Source organism: Protomyctophum bolini (genome assembly GCF_963924005.1).
Source record: "Protomyctophum bolini genome assembly, chromosome: 17".
NCBI lineage: Eukaryota > Metazoa > Chordata > Actinopteri > Myctophiformes > Myctophidae > Protomyctophum > Protomyctophum bolini.
In genome coordinates, this window is record NC_137878.1 from 28,657,030 (window position 1) to 28,669,690 (window position 12,661).

Consider the following 12,661-nt stretch of genomic DNA (forward strand, 5'->3'; position numbering starts at 1 on the left):
TTCTGAACGAACCTGTCTAGACTACCATAATATGAGAGGAGTTTATACTTCATTGGACAGTGTATTAGTTTAATCTGAAGTTAAATAAGTCAATTAAATATCTTCTAGCATTTCAAGGAGTTCAAAGCTGAATAAGGTAACATTAGGCCTTATGCTGGGTGGCCGCCGGCCGGTGGCCCACAGGTCACATACTAGAATGTATTTAAAGAGATGCACTCTAAACATAAGAGCTTATCACTGCCTGTTCATTCTTGGCCTTCTTAAGAACTGTGTGATCCAATTTTTTGCCACAGTTTTTATTCTGCTGGTTCATTAGTTTCCTTTGTGGTTTGACTTGAGGTTTAGCCACAAATCTCTGAACCCCTGCCTTGAGTAAACTCACGAAGGATAGTGGATACCATCATACTGTAGGTAGGACTTCATATTTTGTCATACATGATGGTGAGATGACAACACAGGAGTATAAATTAAGCATTCGAATCGGGCCTAACTTTTGCCCAAACTAAGAATGCCAGGGTTAATGGTGCTAGTAGCAAACTAGAACCTATAACTAGAACCATTAGAGGTGCATAAACTGAGTCAAATAATGACTATGCTTAACAGTTTGTATGGCTTTTATAGCATTTCAACCACCCCAAAAAAACAATTAATTGTTTTTATTTAATTTATTGTGTTCACTCGTTTGGTGTGTGTGTGTGTGTGTGTGTGTGTGTGTGTGTGTGTGTGTGTGTGTGTGTGTGTGTGTGTGTGTGTGTGTGTGTGTGTGTGTGTGTGTGTGTGTGTGTGCGTGTGCGTGTGTGTGCGCGTGTGCCCACTATGTCCACTGATCCACACCAGCGAGCAGCATGAGTAGAAATGTCTATCACAGTGACTGTGTGAAGGCAAGGTTACACAACACCTCCCACACACAGTGAACTCCTGAGTGTGAGTTTAACTCACAGAAGATTAGAGTGTAGAAGTGAGAAGTGTTGGATATGACATGAGGGTGTTTTGATGAGTGAGTGGCGTGTATGCGCGAGCACGCGTGTGTGTCGTGAACTTGTGGGTAATGGGTATGTCATTTATTTGTATGGTGTACATACAGAAACAGAGCCTACACAGGTGGATGCTGGGGAGGCAGTGGGATTTGCAAAAACTTCATGAGCAGCAGGTTAGCAGCAAGCGAGGCAGGGAGACAGCAGTATAGCAGCAGCAGAAACGCGCCACGTCCGCACAGCAAGAGAGAAGGCAGATAGGTTTAGGTTTAGGTAAAGAGTGCATGAGACTAGTCACCTGGCTCGCTCACGAGTTGTCTGCCTGAACTAGCTACGCAAGCTTCGCATCATTTCTCAATCGCCAGTCAGGCTTAACTTAGTTGTAAACAACATCTGGCAGTGCTGAAAACATCCAACAGGAATTTCAGGTCTGCTTGTTGTCCAGCCTACTGTATGGTCCTGTACTTCCAGTTAGACGGACACTTTCGGCAGTACAGTAGTTCTCGGTCAAGCCTACGATGCGTGTTGTGAGCTTGTAGATCTGTTCTTTTCACTAATTTGGGTCCTGGGCAAACGTCTAATTTCTTATTTTTTTCGTCTTGAGCCAAAAGGTTTGGGAACCACTGTGATAGTGATATACAGTTTGGTGTAGGTTCAGATCTGCAGCTGTCTTCAGAGCACACTCTGATCCCTAGCTCGATCATCCTGCCCATGGCCTGTTCAGACCCTGTGACATAAGCTGGAGTGTTTTGCTCTGAACAAGAGGGATAGGTGGGTGTGTGTGTGTGCGCGCGTGCACACACACACACACACACACACACACACACACACACACACACACACACACACACACACACACACACATTAAATTGCACTTAATGTGTGCGTGCTCTGAAGACAGCTGCAGATCTGAACCTACACCAAACATATATCACTATCACAGTGGTGGGTGCGTGCGTGCGTGCGTGCGTGCGTGCGTGCGTGCGTGCGTGCATGCATGCGTGCGGCATGCAGTGGTGGAAAGTAGCTAAGTACTTACTGTACTTGTGTGTGTATATACAGTGCACACACACTCGCACGCACACACACACACACACACCGTAAAGTACTGTACATATAATGCCTTTACATTAAACTGAACTTGGTCACTGGTCTGGATAGAGCGTGATGGTTCGCTGCATTCAGACAAGGCTTTTATGTAACAGCACTGAATGAATGCTTGTTCTTCTCCTGCACTTGATTCCGGACGGATGCACCGCAAACAGCCCGGAGTAATTAATTTGTATACTTGCTATATAAGATCCTGGGCCACCTGAAGGACCCCCACACACATCCCCCACAAGGAAAAGAGAAATAGTTCCATCAGGCAGAGATTATCTATATCCTCTGTTCAAAATATCACTATTTGAGTGAAAAAGCATGGCTTCTATATGTGGGGGGGGGGAATGGATAGAAGAAGCAGGTGTATGTCCACTGGTGATGACAATCACATTTACATAGTGTGTGTGTGTGTGTGTGTGTGTGTGTGTGTGTGTGTGTGTGTGTGTGTGTGTGTGTGTGTGTGTGTGTGTGTGTGTGTGTGTGTGTGTGTGTGTGTGTGTGTGCGTGCGTGTCACAGTGTGTTTGCGTGTGTGTCACAGTGTGTGTGTGTATTAAAATTTGTCTAGCAAATTACTTGTAAAACAAGTGTTGTGAGAGGGTTACTTCTATATCTGCATAGTCATTTGAATAAATGTGGAACATCCTCTTTCATCAATTCCCTTTTCATATTTCATCTTTGTCCTGCTGCTGCAACCCAGACCACTTCAAAGCCGTTGGCGTGGAATGGCAGTGCTGGATAAGGCATGAAATAATTAAAGGTAGTGTGAAAAGAGAAGGACGTTACATCATCATTCTGTTTCAGAACAAAGCCTTGCATGAAAGAGACTCAGCAGTTTATGATGTGTCTATAAAATGTATTTTTAAGAATTTCAAGTGAGGGCATTCTTATTCTGTGTCATCATGAATCCTGATGTTATCATTCAGTAGTAGTACTAGGGTCTCATCTTACCTCTGCCCACTTTAGTAGTCTGGGATGGCTAAGGGTGGAGGAGAGAGTATCTCAGCCTAGGTGCCTCTGTTCCAGAGTACCTGATGGGCTACCTGCCCAGAGTGAGGGATGCTCACAGGTACTCAACCAGAGGAAGTCGTTATGATCTAGTTCCCCCCAGTTTCAGGACACTCATGGGAAAAAATGCTTTTTTCTACGCAGCCACTACTCTGTGGAATGCACTCCCTCCAGCCCTGAAATCCCTAAATTCTATTGCAATATTTAGGAAAGACCTGAAATCATGGCTCCATCTACACACTCACTGGTCATAGTTAGCTTCTGACCCTGGATAGCCCATCTCCCATGCTCAGAACTATTCTCTCAGGGTACCTCTTGTCCTATGTATATAGCTCCCAGCCTTATATATAAGGATTATTTATTATATGTTCCATGGTTGTTGTCTGTACAGTATGTATGTGTATAGTTTTTATGTTACAAAGTGGACCACAATGGAAACAAGCGAAGGCTTTTTTGTGTCTAAGTCAATTTGGCGTTTCTTTTAAATGATAAAAGTAAAAGAATACTGCCAATAAAGTATTCTATTCTATAGGGTGAGAGCCTCCAATGAATTAGCTTCGGAAAATGCACATTGCAGGCGTTTTGTTTTCAATGGGGGAAAATAATCGCACTCGTGTGAAGTGAGGGGCCCTCTCTTATCATAATGTCATCATACATCATCTCATTCTGGCCAATCACAATTTGTGTCCTCAGTTTTGTCTTCAATGTTTGTGTTTACACACTTTTTTCTTCAATGTTTGTGTTTGCGCAGACCCTCAAAGCTGAACATATGAGGGGCTAGCGCCACTCAAAAAGCCTGGGCGAACGAGCCAGGAAATGTGGCATAGGAGTGGGCGTGAACCTTGTATTTCGCTAAACCAATAACAGTGCAGACAGTGCAGTCAAATTTGGTGATGTCAGTGTTGGTGAACCAATAGGAAGTCGGCATCGGTTTCCAGTGCTAGTTTGTTCCACCCCTCTATGCCCAGAAAAGCATAGGGCTCTTTCAGGCTAGAATGAATCCAGTGCAGAGAATGATATGGCTGTTTTGAGTGCCGGTCTGGACACCACTTTAACCTTTTGCCCCTGAAAACATCAACACTTTCAGTAAGGAAGGACTTTCACTAAGGAAAAGGAGCAAACAGGAAACTATTAAACTAGATCAAGAAGCTATTTTGGTTCACTTGAAGGCCTGAATGCAGGTTCTTTCTTTTTCAGCCTAACTGAAACTGGACGTGCTTGGGCCTGGGCAAGTGGGCATGTTTATTACTCTACACAGGATAGAGAAATTGGCCTTCTTCCCATAAAGGGTATATGATCAAAAAGCCAAAATGCAAAAAAACAAAACAAAAAAGGAAATTAAAGAAAAGCCTATTTAAACAAGTGTATGATAGCATTTGAATGGGTCTTTGAAAGCAGAAAAACTATTTAGGCCTCTGATTGCTGTGGATGCACCTGCATTATGTTTTATTATTTTATAGGCCTGACAAAACATATTGGACCTCAAGCTTTTAAATGAAAGCTACCAGTGTGACAACAAGCCTGCTAAATAAGGGTGGCAATTCATTTATTAACGAGGGAAAACTGTACGGTGACACGAGAAACTGCTCGATTCTAATCGTGATCGTATCACCCCGTCTAACCTCCCCTGAATCCCTTGTTCCCTTTCCCTCTGTTTATCTTAGACGTCAATTTCCCTCAGAGTGCCCGTGATCTCTCTGCTGCACTTTCACATGGCTATACTGGTTACAACCATAAGTGTTGAAACCTGTATCAGCTATTGAGATTTTAGCAGTAATGCACAAGTTCAATACCTACTACGAACACATGCTCACTATATGTGCCCTCCGGGAGAGAGACTATAGAGAATAGGCCTTTTGTTTCCTTCATATTATAATACAGTCCCATGACAGGACGCCACAGGCTGAAGTCACGTCTTTGGTTAAAAGGCTAGATGTAAAGTAAATGCGTGTTGCCAAAAGGGAATACCAAGAGGTTTTCAAGAAATACGAAGATGGTATTAGGATTTCTAGTTATTCGGGGAATTTACGTTCACAGTTGAGTTCAAATAACCTGAGGCTTTGTTCACTCGAAACTTGTGAGTCTCGACAATGGATCGCGAGTGATGGATGGCTTTGTGTCAACAAACAGCCCACATTAACCAGTCACAGGATGCAAAACTTTTGGTCAGAAACAAATAGAGCATGTCGACATGCTCTATTTGTGATCACTGCTGAAGGGAAATAAGCATGGAACTATTGAATGGCTAATTTGTCTACTGGAAAAAGTCTAAGTCATACGATTTGTCACACACGTTACCACAGTGAAATTTGTTCTCCGCATTTGACCCTTGGAGCGGTGAGCTGCAGCTGTGCCGCGCTCGGGAATCATTCGATTAGTTGATTTGACCCCCCAATCCAACCCTTTGATGCTGATTGCCAAGCAGGAGGCATTGGGTCCCATTTTTACAGTCTTTGGTATGACCCGGCCAGGGATCGAACCCCCGACCTCCCAGTTTCAGGACGGACACTCTAACTACAAGGCCACTGTCAAGTGTTTAAGCAACAATTAATTCCTGGAACTATTCCACGAATTAGTGCGTAGTGGAGCTGCCAGCCAGTGCACAGACCTTGTGAATCTGACAGCTCCCATGTTATCTAGATACTCTCCTTATATAAAAATCATAATAACATGTAAATACTGCAATTGACAACTAGTTGATGTGTGTGTTCATTTCATCGAATTATTATTTAATAACTAATAATAATAATAATAATAATAACTAATAATGACTCGAATCTTCGTAGTCTGAAAACCCACCTCTTCAGACTTCACCTTAGCCCGCAGCGCTTAAGTCCCTAGACTTGTCTGGGGTTTGGGGTTCTGTTTGTTAAGCAAACATTAAAACTCCATAGACTGCCACATGACGTCACAAGTGGTGCCGTTTATTTATTTACATCATTAAAAGGTCCTTAAACTTAAAGTGTCATATGACGTGATTTCTGAAAGCCAGGCGTTGGAGGGGATACGCCCCTCAAAAACAAAATTTCAATTGATTAGCCACTTATGTGTCCTGATGTTGCTGCTGTTGGTGAAAATGTTCCATAGTGCAATTGACCATAAATGCCAAACTGCAATGATCAGGTCATTTTCTCTGGATTACTCTCTTCTCTGGATTACTCTGATGAATAGTCTTAATTCGCCTGTATCGTTCTCTCTTGTTTAAATCTCTCCTGATCCCTTAGAGACTACTGACGTCATTTAGCCTTATTCCAGATCTTGCTCTTGCATAATAAACCTTCAGTCTAGGACAGCACTTGAGACACAAAACATTATGAAAAAGAACAGCTACCGTATTTAGGCTCTTTGTCGACGTATGGCTGACATCTCAGAGCCTCACATACAGATGTATGTCCGTTGGTACAGCCTGTATTTGTTTTCGCTTCCACATTCCGTCCATTCCTTTTCTTTACTTTACCTCTATATGATGCTCTGGTTTTTCATTTCTTTCTTTGGCTTTGACGCTCTCACTCTGGCCTCCTAGGATCAGGCAAGGCCACTGGTGATGATGGCCTATTCAAGATATGTGGCGTAAATAGCTAGCTTCTTTTCTTACCAAATGACTGTCCTGTATCTGGGTTAATGCTGCTGCAGCCCGGGAGTACAGTATCACATCAGAGTATGATGGGGAGAGAGAGAGAGAATGTTCTTTCATTTCAACGGAACCTCTCTTATATCATCATCTTGTTGTTCAATTGAACAAAATAATCCAAAAAGACAGCAAAGTATAAGGGCACTTAGCTAACGCTTGTGGTGGGGGGTAAAGGCTGACATGGCGGGTCAACATACAGTATACCAAATTATATAACTAGTTTGGAATAATAGTTATATAACATATCATTGAATTGAGAAGTAAGTAAGTAGTAAGTACCTTTCGAAACAAAGTTACAAAGTGCTGTACAATATAAACAAGTTAAAACAAGACAAAATTGTGTAATAATGCCAAAAAGACAGAAGAAGATCAGTAATATAAGGTGGGGCCAGTCCGTGTAGGGCTTTGTGGTTAAAAGGTTTTTAAATCTATTCTGGCCTTGATGGGTAGCCAGTGCAGTCAGGGACCCCCACAAGAGAAGATTTTTACGGCTCTAGACGAGATTCTCAACCTGTTTAATTTCAAGGACCCCCCCGGTTTGACATGCATTAGTCTATGGACCCCCCATTTAATGGCATTTCTATCATGGGACCCCAATTTGTAGTGTAAAATCAAAGTTAATTTAACTCTCTCTGAGAGTGTACAAATGTACAAGTGTAGGCTACTCTCAGAGTACACTTGCAGCCTATTGACAGAGCACGTCGAAATTAGCCTCGGCCCCCTACGTCCCAATATCAAATCTACAGCCAGAAACCTTGGTGTCTTTTTGGACTCCGACCTCTCCCTGGACGGTCAGTGAATGCGGCTAAGACCGGGGTGATGTGTCCTCGGCGGTTACTGTTGGTGAGGGTTCTGGCTGCTGTGTTCTGTACAAGTTCTAGTCTGGAACTCTGGATAACGAGGAGCGGCTTAGAGTGGTGTAGAATCCGTTGCAATAATCAAGGCTGGAAGAAAAAAATGCCTGCATGCATGTTTTCTAGGTCAGGGTGAGAGTGAGAATAGGCTTTATTTTAGCAATGTTGCGTAAGTGATAATAGCACGCCTGGGTGACGTTTTTGACATGGAACTCAAGGTTCATGTTGTTATCAAAAAATACATATAGGAGGCATGTAAGCAGAGTGATTTAAACTCCCTAATTGGGTATTAACTGGATATATTTTAGAGAGGCAAAGCCCTCACTCTAACTGTATGGTAAAAGAAGCAAGAACTTTATTGTTTAAGTGGGTATTAACTGGATATAAACATGATTACAGTGAGATTTGGTGAAATATTATCTCCGTATTACCAGTGGATCTGAAAGGGCTCGGATTATATCACTGGGTGAATCCAAGGTCATTCAAATAATGCACAGCAAAATCCTGTGTAAAATGTCTGTGAGTCTGTCCGAGGCTAATCTCGCAAACGGCTGGACCGAGCAGTGGTCTTGTGCATGCTGCCAGTAGGTTATGTTTAGATTTTGTTAAATTAGGGCCGCATGTCTGTTGGGAATAATAGCCCCTCTGGAGGTTACCTGTTTTCAGCCCATTTTCAGAGGGCAATGCCTGTTGGGAATGGGAACTCATATATTATACATTACCTGTTGTCAGAGTACTTACTGTAATGCAATACAGGTTAGTAGTACTTGGAAGCCAGTCTATGACATACTATGACGTCATATTGATGACATCTCCCTATATGGGCATAAAAGGGACACAGACAGACAGATAGATTTGTAGGTTTTATAGATTATTGCGAACGCAGTGATTGCGAACGCAGTGAGCACTTACTATGAGACCTAGCAGATCATGTCTGTCTGTGTGTGTGTGTGTGTGTCTGTCTGTCCCGCTATACGTCCAAATATGGAGTGTGTTGCATCAAGACGTCCAAATAAGGGAGTGTGTTGCATCAATCACAAACAAATCACTCAGCTCCTTATATGGGCACAAAAGGGGCCAGGTCCACATATACAGTAACAGCGGGACAGACACACAGACAGACAGACATTATCTGCAGGGTCTCAGCTGCGTTCGCTTCCCGCGTTTGCGCGTCTTACTGGTATACGTAGTAAGCTACTGTAGGTTGATACTGGTTGAGCATGATGAGGCCAATCAATACAAGAAGAGATTTAACACCAAAGTATGATGAACCAGCACAGTCAAGACATGCTTCCGTAGCAAATCAAGGCTTAATCGTTCCGCTTGACGATAATGAAACATAATGAAAGATAATGACAAAGAAGAGGACTTAGGGGACATAGAGAGCACAGACAGAGATAAATGAGTGTACACTGTGCCTGGGGGGGGGGGGGGTTAAAGCCTGGCATGGGTCAGAAATGAAAGGCAAAGCTTGATGGGGGGATTAAGAACACAGCAGCGACCTGTTATGAAAGAGTGAACATCTGCTGCAAAGGCAGCTACATTATGCCCTGGCATTCTGTGGCTCGGCATCACGCCACCTCACACCCTTCTGCAGCTCGGCACCGTGCCATGAATTCATACCTCTGTGACCTATCCTCTCATCCTGCCAGCTCAAGAAACACCACACCCTGGCTGAGTTCTCTAGTCTAAATCTATTAATCTCCGCACTGCCACAGAGAGACAATGAGGAGTACGCAAGCACATTTTGTGTGGACGAGCATCCATCATTTATTTTAATTTATTCATATGGTTCTTGTAATCACTTTTACCATGCTTATTGAAACACTCCTAATGTTACGCATGATGTCTGGAATCTGGATTGTACGCTCGGGACCCAAAGGCACGCGAGGTGCATGTGCTGAAAAAGAAAAAAAGTGTACTTGACCAATTTAGCTGTGATTCATCATAACCTAATGTTGGAAATTCACTTAGAGGGGGGCTTCTTGGCATCCTATCACATTCTCCCTTGTTGCATACACCCCCTTATGTAACAGGTCCATCAGTGTAATGAAATCAGTGGACTGTGAGATGTCTTGGGACAAATGAGCTGACGTGACTCCGGAGCTACCAGCCGGATAAGTGTCAGGTCTCCTTTCCCTGATATTGTCCTGAAGCCACTTATTGATGTTGATGCTGATTTGTGCTTGTGGTGGCACTTGAGTGTTCAACAAATGTTTCCCCTAAAGTTTTGTTTTGGTAAGCCATGTGCATATTAACTTACGAGACCAGAAACTTACACCACACGTGGTGCTCTTTTCCTGAGGGGTACTTTTCATCAAAACTCAACAAACAATATAATCTATATTAACTTTATCTTTCACCTTTGTTTATTGTTTAGACGAGAGTACTCTAGGTCAGGCGTTTTCAAAATGTTTAATGTCCCAAACCCCTATATTGACTTTCATTAAGCCATAGACCCCCATTTCAAATTATTCTGCCCTAGGGATGCCGATATGAAAATAAATGGACGTTTAAATGTAGGCATAGGCATATATATATGAAAATACAATTAAAGAGCTCTGCTTTTATAAGCCACTGCTCTTAATGTTGGTCATGATTACAGCCATATGATAATCAATAGTTCACCTTGCCTTCAGCTGTTGCTCTTCCCCAGCTTCTACTCTGTGAAATGTCAATATGTTTCTTGATGCAGAGAAATGCTTTGCAACTCCCACCATTTCTCCATGGTCCAGAGATTCCACAGATAAGCAGTTATTCTTCAGAACAATGCTGAGTTTGTCCAGGCATCGTCTTGGCCCCACGCTGTTTGTTTGACCACTGCAGAAGGAATTTTCCACTTCGTGCCTTCCCCGGTGAGAACAGCGTTGCTCCTTTATCTTGTGTTATAGACACAGGTGGAAGTGGGTCACTGCAGTGCATGTGACAGTGTTTTAAATGAAAAAACAAACAAACATTGATACAGTTTCTTGGAATATATTGTCATTTCATTTTATTATACTAGTTTCAATAATGCTTGACCTAGAAAAGTTGGCCATGGGACAATGAGATTATACACCGGTTTGCAGACACAGCAACAGCAACAGCTTCTGGCATTGACATAATTACAATGGTATTATTGTTCAAGAGAGGTGTGCTATGAGCAGACCGGTTCAAAGCAGAGTTTCTATTGTACTCTGTACTGTAGGTTAGAAATACCATGATGGGATTCAAATATCATGCTTAATTTAACAACACTCAGCAACAACACCCCAGTTAAAAATATCACTGTCATGGTTTCGACGTAATGGACAGCATCTAAGTTGATCATCTGCCTCACCCCACCTGGCCTCGATGTTTAGGAACTGGCAATGATGTGCACAGGTTATTTTCACCTCTTACAAATGTTTCACTTTCCATTAAGCTGTACACACAGGGCAGGGAACAAGACCTCATTCAAGTGGATAATGTGTTTACCTGTAGCTTGTTGTCTCATAAACAGATTTGCACAAAAGGTTGGAACGGTTGGTCCGGTCGTGGCCTGAGTAAGAACAGATTAACTTTTCGCACTGAATAGCCAAAATGGCGGTGGCATACATGGCAGCGCTTTTGGCCGCTCACAAAAAGGCACATGTATAAACGTAGAGAAGTTCTCCTCAAAAAAATTAAGAATTTTCGTTTTCATGGTGAATGAAGAATCCAAAAAATGAGAAAATACTTTATGAATTGAAGTAAAATGGAGGCCAAGATTATCAAAAAACTCCAAAACAACGCTCACAATATTGTCTGTTGTAAACAAACAATAAAAGAAAAAAACAAAACACACACACACATGCACATGCACCCAGGTGTATGCGACTGTGCGTCATTGTGTGCATTCATCACAGGCTGAGTAAATGATAAACTACGCCTTTAACAAACCACAATACTGTCAAAGGAGATCAAACTAGACCCATTAGGTGAACAGATATTCTATGTTGATGAAATAGTCTTTTGGAAGATTATTCCTGTATAGGTTTGTTTTAAAGTTTGACAATGGGGCAAAAGAAACAGACATACAGACGGACATGGGTGAAAACCTTTTCAGTCTATGGCGAAAACATAATCTCCGCCTTCCGGCCATTCCAGATAACAAATGTCCTCATATCTGCAGATTCAGCACCTACTCACTCAGAGATGAAAAAACAAACCAGTGTGGATGTGTTCTTTTGTGGTCATCGACATAAAGAGTATAAAGTATAAGTATACATGAGCAGAACAGATTGTTCGATAACAAACAGAACAGCCTGTGCACCAAACTTGACGTACATCTCTTTATAAAATGACAATCCTGCCTCTCAGCTAGTTGCTTATCACAACTCTCCCTTTGTAGCTTTCATTTACTTTGATATATTTGAAAATGTCCATCTCAACATATACTATACTTTCCTCCCACCCCTGATAAAAGCAGCACTTCAGCCAGAAAGGAACATAATGACTCTAAGTGGATGTTTTTCTTGTGGTTCCACGGGCAGCAGCTGATAACCAGATCACAGATTGCAGATCAAAAGGTACAGTACAGACTGCTGCCTTTGCCTGGTTGGTGTTCTGGGCTCTTTGAAGTTTATTTCATACAGCCACAGTGAGGGGGGAAAGGCTGGAGAAGCTGCTGTCTTCACCAGGGTCATTGATCATTTTCTTCTTCCTAACCAGCGCCTGCTTCTACCTACAAAGTTTAGAAGCCCATGAAGCAATACATGTGGATGATGGATGATCATGTGGATATTCCTGTGCCATTATCCTCAACCTGGCTTCAACCTGACACCTTGGAAGGGATCCAGTCATGACTCATGTGTGAGTGGTGAGGATGCATTGACAGGCTCATGTAACTGCCCTAGATCCAGGGAGACTCCAAACATAGCTCGGCTTACAGCCCGGCCCTTTGTGTAATGTCCCAGTGCTAGAATGTCACAACCAGCCATACTGTACAATGATGAGTGATGATACAGACACACTCATCTGCCAAGTGTGAACATATCGATTTATTGCAGGGCCTCTGACATCATGTAATGTGCCTATTAGGCTTCTCCACAAACAAATCACAAGATATTGATGATCATAGACACATTCATCATGA